This window comes from Sus scrofa, chromosome 11, assembly GCF_000003025.6.
Source record: "Sus scrofa isolate TJ Tabasco breed Duroc chromosome 11, Sscrofa11.1, whole genome shotgun sequence".
NCBI lineage: Eukaryota > Metazoa > Chordata > Mammalia > Artiodactyla > Suidae > Sus > Sus scrofa.
Window position 1 is genome coordinate 22,474,063 of NC_010453.5, and position 12,360 is coordinate 22,486,422.

At 44.3% G+C, this 12,360-nt stretch overlaps 1 protein-coding gene across 1 annotated transcript in view; it reads right to left on the bottom strand.

Moving 5' to 3' along the window:
• The window catches only part of LOC100523690 (atherin-like), a 42,150-nt gene continuing 33,457 nt past the window's right edge, over window positions 3,668-12,360 (bottom strand). Inside the window, exon 4 of the mRNA XM_021065395.1 lies at window positions 3,668-4,161. The gene's annotated coding sequence lies outside the window, so the exon portion shown is untranslated. The remainder of the gene's footprint in view (window positions 4,162-12,360) is intronic.

The window sequence follows — 12,360 nt, forward strand, 5'->3', positions numbered from 1 at the left end:
TTTGTTAACCACTGAGCCACAATGGGAACTCTGGTTCATAGCCTTTTTAAGCAAAGACATTTAATTTTGTGCAAAAAAAGGATGGGTGGTTTGCTTTGAGGTATGACTTAGTTACCTATGGGTGGAAAAAACCCAGAGAGGTTCCCCTTCTCAAATTCAAAGCCTCCAGCTATAGAATAGCAGTAAGGCAAAAAACCACACACACACACACACACACACAAAATGCCATTACATTAATGCCACCGCCCTGATTGCTCTCTTTGGCCAAGACAGGCAAGACGTCATATACACAGGCATTGAAGCAAATCTATTTGGAGTTTGTGGGGGGGGGGGTGAGCTCGCTGCTCCTTAACTATGTGGGTTTAGACAAGCACTTTACATGTGTGGTCGTAAAAGGGGGGTGTTAAGGTTGCGGGACCTACAATCACAATTGTAGGACTTCGTGTCGAGCACTCTGCCTGTCATTGTAATGTGTTCTCTCTCATTCCTTAAGCATCTTTCCTCCACAGATATGATTATTTCTCGGACATGGAAATTAACTCGCCCAAAGCGACACAGTAATGAGGGATGGATCTGTCATTGGAACCCTACTCTGTGGGGCTCCAAGATGGGATTCTGGTCCCTGTGACACTTGCGCTCATTTGTTTAAGGCTGCCATAGCAAAGTGCCACAGACTGACATGCTTAAGCACAGAAATTGATTGTCTCGCAGTTCTGAAAGCCAGAAATCTGAGATCGATCAAGGTGCTGGCAGGGTTGGTTTCTTCGGAGGCTGTGAGGGAGATGGTTCCACGCCTTTCTCTCTTGGCTTCCGGCGGTCTCTGTCAATCTTTGGCATTCCTTGGCTTAAGGCAGGATAACTCCAGTCTCCGTATGGCATTCTCCCTGCATCCCCCGCTTCTTAGAAGGATACCAGTCGTATTGGGTTAGGGTCCCACGCTAACTCCAGTATGACCTCATCTTAACTAATATCATCTTTGACAACTCAATTTCCAAATAAGGTCACACTCAGAGGTCCTGGGGATCAGGACTTCAACAGATGAACTTGGTGGGAGATGCAATTCAACCCCCAACAGCTTAGAAACTTGTTAAGGCTCCAGGAAAGAAGCACACAAAGATTATTATTAATTAGCCTTTGGACAGGAGCAAAGTTTCAGATGACACCAGATGTCAGAGTGCCTGATTGTTTTCTTTGGTGGATAATTAGTGCGAGCCATTCAGGAGCCTAAGAAAATCCCCTTTGGCCGGGATGACCAGGGAATGTTACTGGGATTTCAAATGACTGTGAAAAAAATGGTGCATCCCCGCGGGGGTGGGGGTGGGGAGGGGTCCCAGTGTTCGTAGGGATATTCACCCTGTTTTCAAGGAACTTAAATCTAGCTGCAGAGACAGAAATGAAACTTGATTGAGTTCCCGTTGTGGCTCAGCAGCAACAAACAGGACTAGTATCCATGAGGATGCAGAGTTGATCCCTGTTCTCTCTCAGTGGGTCAGGGATCTGGGGTTGCCATGAACTGTGGTGTAGGTCGCAGAAGTGGCTTGGATCCCGAGAGTTGCTGTGGCTGTGGTGTAGACTGGCACCTACAGCTCTGATTGGATCCCTAGCCTGGGAGCTCCCATATGCTGTGGGTGTGACCCTAAAGAGACCAAAAAAAAAAAAAAAAAAAAAAAAGGAAACTTGAGAAAGTTAACTGTCCAGGCAAAAGTTTAAAATATGACCTCTACCAACACAGATGTGGGGAGGTGACCAATACTGCAAGCTGCAGTGGTCACACAAGTGACAAAGTGAGCTCCAACATACTGGGGAATCTTCATGGGTCAGTGATGATGTGGGTCAAGGATCCAGCATTGCTGCAGCTGTTGTGCAAGTCACAACTGGGTTCGATCCCTGGCCCAGGTGGGAACTTTCATATGTCTTGGGTGCAGCCAAAAAAAAAAAAAAAAAAAAAGTCTCGGGGGAGTGCTTAGAGAACCAGCAAGTGGACAATCCTGGGAAAATGAGTAATTACTTCATTATTGATTTATTCTGTAAACGTGTATCTTATTTCACTTAACGCAGGATGGGAGTGAACAGCTGTCTTTTTTCATTTATTTCGCAAAAGCAGAGGCTAGTTGAGTTTTTTCCCCCAGGGTGGCCAGTTGCTGCTCAGGAGATTCCAGTGGCCCTGGCTTGTTTCTTGCTGCCCCCTGTAACCAAGGTGTCTTTGCATTTTGAGGAAAGCATCTTCAGCTTCCTTGTCTTTCTCCCCTTCCCGCACTACATAGCGACTGAACAACCTCCCCACGCTAATTTGAGAGGAGCTGAGCACATTCGAGTGGGACTTTTTTTATGCGTGATTCATTTCCGTTAGCCTTACAGAGATGATGGATAGCACCAAAAAACACATCCAATTTTTGAGGCTTGATATTTGCTAACTATACAGCCAGGCCCCTTTGGCTCTCCCTGAAGGGGAAACTGAAGCTATTAACTGAGATTAAGTGACTCATTTTGAGGTCAAACAGTAAATCAGGGAGACAATGAGAATTAGAACCACAGCACCAAAGAGCTCCAAAAACAAAGACTTGGGAGTTCCTGTCGTGGCGCAGTGGTAAACGAATCCAACTAGGAACCATGAGGTTGAGGGTTCCATCCCTGGCCTTGCTCAGTGGGTGAAGGATCTGGCGTTGCCGTGAGCTGTGGTGCAGGTTGCAGACGCCACTCGGATCCCGAGTTGCTGTGGCTCTGGCGTAGGCTGGTGGCTACAGCTCCGATTTGACCCCTAGCCCGGGAACCTCCATATGCCGCGGGAGCGGCCCAAGAAAAGGCAAAAAGACAAAAAACAAACAAAAAAACACAAAGACTTGAAGGAGGGGAGGAAGGATCCAATTTAGGAGGATGACTCCTTTCTCCTCTGGCTACGATACCAGACAACACTGGCCATGGATTATTCTCAGGGATTTAGCATTCATTTGGAACCTCAGGAATGAATTCAAATGTTCACGTATCCAGCATCGTCGTGTGACAGTTCTGTGCTCTGTGCTAGAAGAAAATGGAAACAGATTTAAGGGGTTCACCGATCTCCGCCCACTCTGCTGTCGGCGTTGTGTTGATGTAATTGGGTTTATCTCAGCAAGCATCGATGTAGCATACACTGTGTGCCAAGCATCGTGTTAATCCTCTAAAACGAATATTGGAGTATTTAACCCGGACCCAATCATTTCCCATAGGAGCTTGAAGTCTGGGGATCAAGTCTAGTATTACCTGAAATGATTGTTTGTACGTTTCCTCTCAGACTCGTATAATTACAAGAACACAAAGTAGACTTTGACTGAGACGGATCAAGAAGACACAGTGTTCTTGAAGACACAATTGGTTGTTTTTTTCGTGCAGCCAGATGAAGTGGCAAATGCCAACGCAGTGACATGGGCGGCTGCCCTCCGGTTGTGTACTTGGAAAGCCTATCCAAAATCATTTCCAGTGAAATGTTTTGGCAGGCATTTTCATCCAGATATTATTAACAGCAAAACTAAAACAATCTGCACATCAATTCTGGCTCTCAGGGAGGTCCCTGATGGAAATGTTAGCAACTGCAGTTTCAAGTGGTCTTGCCCAAACAAATCTCACTTCCCCATCAGTCATAATCTTTTAAGTAGCTTTTCTGTTTGGGGGTAAATACAGCATAGGCATGTTTTGGTCCAGCCACTTTTTGCATTTTTTATTACTGCGACCATGTTGGAGGTTGTGACTGCTCCATGGCTCAACTGCAGAAGGCTCCTCTCGATAGCAAAAAGGCTGCTGGTAAAAACAGGGCACAAGGATACAACCCACCGGAGACTGGAAAGCACGTGGCCTGGGTGGTCCATTCATTCAACAAATGTTTACTGAGTACTCTGCTAGACCTTGCACATCTTAGACCAAGGACTCCATCTCTCTGAGCCTCAGCTTTTCTCATCTGTGAAATGGGAATAATGATATCTACTTCACAGGACGGTGGTAGCAATTCAGGACAGTAGTTCTGTGAAAGTTCCCAGGCCAGGACTCACCCGGGAGGGTACTCAGTCAATGTGGATTTCCTTTACTGCTAGGGACCGGGGGAAAATGTACTTTTTTCGCCACCTTCTCCAAGTTGCCTTCTTCACCTCTGCCCTCTTCATCTTTAACAGCTGCAACGTTGGAGACGTCCTTAAAGAGAAAACAGGCAGAAGTCCTTGCTTGGGAATGCCTTCACATTCCCATTTTCTGACCTCTTCCCAGTCTGTCCTCATCTGGATTTACACGGTGTCAGAGCATCACCAACCTTCTTGCCAATTAACTCAGCCTTCTGCACTCGAGCCCAGTCCTTCCCAGTTCCTAAGGACCACCTGTGATCCAAAGCTTTCCTCTTCCTGTCCTTGGTACTTTACTTTCTGCATATAAACAAGCTCGACTCTCCTATTGGGCTCTTGAGCCCCTTCTGTCCACAGCTCTCTCTGTCTTTCTCTCATGCCATCCATGGCTCCTTGACTTCAAAGCCACGATTCTAGAAGGATGGTAAATGGCTCCCTCCCTCGACTTTCTCACTCCCCACTCACTCTTCAAGCCCCCATCCTCTGACTTCTGTCTTCATCACACCACTGAGACCGCTCTTGCCAAAAGCATTGTTCATGGCCAAGCCTATTGAATATTTTCTCATCTTATTCTTCAAGGCTCCTTAGGACTTTTTTTAAAAATTAAATTATAGTTGATTTACAATATTGTGCTAATTTCTGCTCTACAGCAAAATGACTTCTTTACACACATACATGCACTCTTTTTAAAAAATGTTTCTTTCCACTATGATTTAACCCAGGAGACTGGATATAGTTCCCTGTGCTAGACTGTAGGACCTTGTTGTCTATCCATTCTAAATGTAATAGTGTGCATCTCCTAACTCCAAACTCCCAGTCATATCACCCCTCCCCTCTCCCCCTTGGCAACCACAAGTCTGTTTTCTATGTCTGTGAGTCTGTTTCTGTTTTGCAGACATTTGTGCCTCATTTTAGATTCCACATATAAGTGATGCCATAGGGTATTTGTCTTTCTGACTGACTTCACTTGGTGTGAGACTCTTTAGGTGCACTTCTGTTGCTGCAACTGGCATTATTTCCTTCTTTTGTATGGCTGAGTAGTACTCCACTGTGTATGTGTACTATATCTGCTTAATCCTCTTTTTTTTTTTTTTTTTTTTTTTTTTGCTTTTTAGGGCTGCACTTGTGGCATTTGGATGTTCCAAGGCTAGGGGTCAAATCGGAGCTACAGCTGCCAGCCTGTAGCACAGCCACAGCCCCGCAAGATCTGAGCCGCGTCTGTGACCTACACCACAGCTCACGGCAACACTGGATCCTTAATCCACTGAGCAAGGCCAGGGATCAAACCCACAACCTCATGGTTTCTAGTCGGATTCGTTTCCGCTGCGCCATGATGGGAACTCCCCAAGGTGGAATTCCTTAGGGCCTCCTCCCTTCATATTCTCTACCTGCCTGGCCTCAGTGTGTGGCTCAACCATCCACTCATCACCCAAGTCACTCCCTGCCTTTCCCTCGTGTCTGCAACCAGTAACCAAGGATTTGGGTGGATTCTAGGTCCTAAATTTCTGTCTGATTGGGTGGGCATTTCCTCTCCATATCTGCCACTGCTGCCTCCGTTCGGACCCTCCCCACTTCTCTGTGATAAGAGCTTTTTATTTATCTGGCCTCCTCATCTCCGTGGTCTCCCCACTGCGCTGCCAACAGTGTGATCTTTCCCCCTGAGAACTGACCTCAGGACCTGATCATCTCCAAAGGATGCAGCCAAGCTTTGAGGTGAGCGCTAAGTGTCGCAAGGGCTGAGAGAGAGGGAGGTGCAGCCTCTGTTGGAAACAAGAGGAAGTCTTCCCAGATGCATGCACCTAAAACATCACAAAGCAGACAACCAGCCCCCATTTAAATAGGTAATTATTCACTCAGCCACAGCTGCTCTCGGCCAAGAAACATTTCATCATAAGAAAGTTTCAGACCCACGCACCTATAGTCAACTAATCTATGACAAAGGAGGCAAGAATATACAATGGAGAAAGGACAGCTTGTTCAATAAGTGGTGCTGAGAAAACTGGACAGCCACATGGAAAAGAATGAAATTAGAACACTCCCTAGCACCACACACAGAAATAAACTCAAAATGGATTAAAGATCTAGATATAAGACCAGACACTATCAAACTCCTAGAGGAAAACACAGGTCAAACACTCTCTGACATAAACGACAGCAACATCTTCTCAGATCCACCTCTTAGAGTAATGACAGTAAAAACAAAAATAAACAAATGGGACCTGATCAAACTTCAAAGTTTCTGCACAGCAAAGGAAACCCTAAACAACACAAAAAGACAACCCACAGAATGGGAGAAAATCTTTGCAAGTGAATCGACTGACAAGGGATTAATTTCCAAAATCTATAAACAATTTCTGCAGCTCCATACCCAAAAAACAAACAACCCCATCAAAAAATGGGCAGAGTATCTAAACAGACAGTTCTCCAAAGAAGACATACAGATGGCCGAGAAACACATGAAAAGATGTTCAACATCACTCATTATTAGAGAGATGCAAATCAAAACCACTCTGAGGTACCACCTTACACCAGCCAGAATGGCCATCATCAAAAAGTCTGCACACAATAAGTGCTGCATAGGGTGTGGAGAAAAAGGAACACTAGTACACTGTTGGTGGGACTGTAAATTGGTGCAACCACTGTGGAAAGCAGTATGGAGATGCCTCAGAAAACTAAACATAGAACCACCATTTGATCCAGCAATCCCACTCCTGGGCATCTATCCAGAGAAAACCACGACTCACAAAGACACATGTACTCCAATGTTCATTGCAGCACCATTTACAATAGCCAAGACATGGAAACAACCTAAATGTCCATCGACAGAGGAGTGGACCAAGAAGATGTGGTACATATACACAATGGAATATTACTCAGCCATTAAAAAGAATGAAATACCGGCATTTTTTGCAACATGGATGGATCTAGAAACTATCATGCTAAGTGAAGTCAGCCATACAATGAGACACCAACATCAAGTGCTTTCACTGACATGTGGAATCTGAAAAAGGGACAGACTGAACTTCTTTGCAGAATAGATGCTGACTCACAGACATTGAAAAACTTGTGGTTTCTGGAGGAGACAGTTTGGGGGGTGGGGGGATGTGCTTGGGCTGTGGGATGGAAATCCTGTGAAATCAGATTGTTATGATCATTATACAACTACAGATGTGATAAATTCATTTGAGTAATAAAAAATTAAAAATAAATAAATAAAAGTCAGGCAATTTGATAGCTAAAAAAAAAAAAAAGAAAGTTTCAGGCTGGAGTTCCCGTCGTGGTGCAGCGGAAATGAATCTGACTAGGAACCATGAGGTTGCGGGTTTGATCCCTGGCCCCGCTCAGTGGGTTAAAGATCTGGTGTTGCCGTGAGCTGTTGTGTCGTTTGCAGACAAGCCTCGGATCTGGTGTGGCTGTGGCTGTGGTGTAGGCCCTAAACACACACACACACACACACACACACACACACACACACACACACACACGACAGAAAGTTTCAGGCTGCTAGGAAAACAGTGATTGGCTAAAGTTGGCTAAAGGCAAATAAGGAAGGCACTTATTTCATTTTCCCTGAAACGTGAGGAACTTGAGGCTGAGGATTTCTGTCTTTTAAGCACAGTCGAAACTGACACACATCCGCTGGATGGGTTTCAAGTTCAGCCCTAGCCTTTGCCGTCTTGCTCCCTGACCTCGCCTCACACCTCCCATCCCCTTTTAACTTGAGAGGCGAAACTCCTTCTCACTTCTCTTCAGGGAGGGATTGTTTCTTGCCTCTTCAAAGAGAAACTTGAGAAGGTCAACAGTGTGGGGCTCTCCTGCAGGTACAATGACGGTTTGATGCGCCTGAGAAACGATGGAGTCTATTTCGGTTTTCGGGGATATCAAAGAACTTTGGGAAATCACCCAAGGTTTGAGTGTTTTGAGTTGATTTTCCAAATAAGCCAAAAGAGCTATGACTCTAATGTGCTCTGGAGAACACTAGATATTCTGCTCAGTGAACTGGCTTGTGAAAGTTTAATCAGCTCGTTTATCCTTTCCCCACCTCAACCCATCCCGGATCGGGAAGTGAACACTTAACTTCTTTCAGAAGAAATGTATTCCATATGCTCTCTGGGACGAAGTAACAGAGACTACTGTAGATCAGATAAACTGGTACACCTGAAGAGGCTATCAACTATAACTAGTACCAAATATTAATGTTCTCATTTTGATACTGGTACATATTTCCCTAGAGGATGTCATTTTAATAACAAATCATTATAAACTTGTTATGTAGTCCTATTTGTTTTCTAAAGGAAATGATCCCATTATCATCCTTTTTTGCCTGGGGGGGGCAGAGGGGGAGGCGACAGGAGAAAGATGACTAAAGGAAAAGGTCACGGCATCGATTCGATTGTTCAGGCAGATGATTAACTGCCTCTGCAGAGGCACCCTCAAGGACCACAAAAGCCATTGCTCAACTTAAGACTTTCCCAAGTTTCCCTCTCGATTATTGAAACCTGATCTTTGTTGGTTTCATAAGCAGACATCAGTAGCTTGATTTTGTTGATGGTAATTTTTCCTCCATATTCAAGACTAGCGAAGCAGGTAATAGCTCTCCGTGGGGGAGGGCCTTCCTGCCGGGGTTTGTCTGCACAAGGTAAGGTGGAAAGAGACAAGAGCTACCCAGAGAGCCTGGACCATGGAAAGGGACAGGAGAGGCTAGCTGTCACTTTTGGTGGCCCTCCATTCTATTTTGGAGCACTGGATGAACCCCAGCACAGACGTGCACATTCCTGGTTAAACCAAACTATTGGTTTTCTATAATCTAGGTAGCTGAGACGTCCCTGGAGTGTCAGGATCAGTTGTGAAAAATGCGTGTCACCCACACAGCACTAATAATAAAGTTGTAGATCTGGCGTTGCTGTGGCTGTGGCTTAGGTGGGCAGCTGTAGCTCTAATTCGCCCCCTAGCCTGGGAACTTTCATATGCCTCTGGTGCGGCCCTACAAAGGAAAAAAAAAAAAAAAAAAAAAAAAAAAAGGATGGATCTGAGTGAGAGAGACAGTTTTAAAGGATAACCCTTAATGCAGTCACATTTACTGAGTCATAATAATGATGGCTGCTAATAAAAGCGGTATGGCTGTTTTTTCTTTTTCATGTAATCCGCCTTCAAACCTCACCTCTGCCAGTGAACCACTTGTGAGCTTGGACGTGCTCTGAAGCTTTCCAAGGCTCAGTTTTCTCATATGGAACGTGGAACTACAGTAGGGTTGTTGTAAGGGTTAAGTGAGATGATGCTGTTGGGAGGGGAAAAAAAAACTTCCTCCACTGAGTTCAGCTTCTCAGGAGGAAAGACAACTTTCAGCCACATTCACTGGAGCCTTTAGATGAAGCGGTGGCTCTCGGAGCAACGAGAGATGGGGGTTTATATACCAACTAATTAGGGGAGAGGGAGGGGCGCAAAGAGCTTCTGTGGAAACGCAAAAGGAAGGTCTGCCTGTTTCAGATAAAGTTTGTTAAGCAGTTACTCGGCCCAGTGGTCACGGGGAGTCTTCTTTCTGGCTGTAAAAATGGATAGGGGGGTGTAATGAGGGATGTATTTTTTGGGAGTTCCAGCTTAAGTCCCCCAAAGAAGTTTCGATAAGATTTCTTTCTGTGGCTGCTGTTTGCTCAGATGATTTTTATTTTATTTTATTTTATTTATTTTTTTGCTTTTTGGTCTTTTTAGGGCCGCACCCAAGGCATATGGAGGTTTCCAGGCTAGGGGTCCTATTGGAGCTACAGCTGCTGGTCTACACCGCAGCCACAGCAACATCAGATTCAAGCTGCGTCTGTGGCCTACACCACAGTTCACAGCAACACCAGATCCTTAACCCACTGATCAAGGCCAGGGATCGAACCCAAAACCTCATGGTTCCTAGTCGGATTTGTTTCCACTGCGCCACAATGGAAACTCCTATGTTTATTAATTTTTTTAGTTATTATTATATTTAAAGTATAGTTGATTTACAATGCTTCTTCAAGTTCTGTTGTACAGCAAAGTGACTCACTCACACACAGTTCCCTGTGCTGTACCGTAGGGTCCCATTGCCCATCCATTCCAAATATAAGTTTGTATCCAAAACCCTCCCCCCAAATGCCCATCCAATCTCACTCCCTACCCTTTCACCCCTGAGAACCCCAAGTCTGCTGTCCTTGGCCATGGTCTGTTTCTGTTTTTTAAGATAGGAACAGTCTCTTCTTTGACCTCCAGCACAGAAAAAAATCAAGCTGAGTTAAAATGATTTTCCTTCTGAAATTTTTACTCCAAGGGTCTGGAGAGATGGTCAAAATGTGGCCAGGCATGTGGCAGAAGGACGCTGGAGTTGAGGCAGGAATTACAATCACCTAGGTGGGTGAATATCCACATTGACGCATGTGCATTTTTAAGTCCTAGGACACAGACTGTGTCAAAGTCAATTGCTTTATATAAAGGTGTGATTTGGTTTCAAGGTATTTTAAGCTCTGATGAGAAAACTCTTTTAAAATGATAGGTAAATCTCTACTTTGCTTATTAAAGAATAAGCTATTTAGAATAAGCTATTTAGCTTATTATTAGAATAAGCTATTTAGCTATTAGAGAATAGTGAAATAGTTTATATTGCATAGATTTTCTTTTTCTTTTTTTTCTTTTTTGGCCATACCTGCAGCATATGGATATTCCCAGGACAGAGATGGAATCCGAGCCAGAGCTGTGACCTATACCACAGCTACAGCAATGTCAGATCATTAACCCACTGAGCCACAGCAGGAACTCCTGATTGACATGTTTTAGTTCCATTATTTTTCAGGAAACCTACTTCCCTCCTATTTGTGGATACTGTGTATACCTTGAAGTGAAGATGCATCAGAAAAAATCATGTAATATGTAATTGCACTATCATACCAAAACAGACTGACTCCCAAGGAGAAACCTGCTTTAATTGTACTATTTGTATTATTAAGTATTTATTTATTTATTTATTTATTTATTGTCTTTTTAGGGCCGCACCCTCAGCATATGGAGGCTCCCAGGCTAGGGGTTGAATCGGAGTTGTAGCTGCCGGCCTACACCACAGCCACGGCAATGTCAGATCCGAGCCACGTCTGCAACCTATACCACAGCTCACAGCAATGCCAGATCCTTAGCCCAATGAGCGAGGCCAGGGATTGAACCCGAGTCCTCACGGATGCTAGTCAAATTCCTTTCTGTTGAGCCATGATGGAAACTCCCTGTTGAGGATTTATCAATTGCATGTAGTGCAGAGGGCATTGCACCAAGCCTAAAAATGTTATTCTTATATAATAATTACTCAAATGATACAAAGTATGCAAACGGCATGCCAATAATTCAAATGGTTAATCTGAAATTTTAATTGGGTATATATGACAAATATTTTCTTTGGTATGGTAGCCTCCCACCCCCCCCACCTGCAAAAGGCCAACTGGTAATTAAGTAAGAAATAAGGAGACCAAGGTACATGGTAATTAGAAAATAGTGTTTGTTTGTTTTAATATAAACACATCACCCAACAATTTTCTGAGTGACTTAATTACTAATGCCAAAGATTATCAATCAGACCAGCTGGAGATGCTAAGAACATGGAGTATATATTAATAAATAGGCATTTCTGGAATCATTCGAGGAGAGGTGATATTTTCTTATTCCAAGAGGTACCCTATTTCTTCTCCATGGGCACTTGTTTATGACCAGTAAATAACAGAACTGCCTCCCTGGTCTATTCACTTAAAAAATATATTATTCTCTGCATGTTGCCAACATTTTAATCTGCATTATTAATTCCTTTAGACTGGAAATCCCAAAGCAGTAGCTTTCAGCTCTGGTGTCATAAGCCATTGGTGTGTCCTCATCTGTGCAAGAGGAAAAAAAAAATCGCCTCTCACAGGATGGGATGTGGGTGGGATTGAGGATAACTCACAGCCCGCCCTACAGGTGCCTGAAGTTGTAAAGCATCTTGGTTGCCCGTGGGATCGGGTCCTTCATGCGAATGTCCTCTGTCAAGTGTGTCTGTTCAGAACAAAGGTTGAGGCTCAGAGACTGTATGGCTCAAGGTCATGTTGATCCACATGATTCTTCCCAGCTGGACTTGTGACCCTACAGATGGGCATCTCATAAAGGCCCCCTGATGATGATAACGACAGTGATAATGACCATGAAGATGGGGGTGGTGAAGATAATGTGCCTTTGTTCTCAAGTGGTTCCCAGTGTCCCCTATTTCATCTCTTCTTTGCCCAGACCAGCAAAGTTGGAAAGC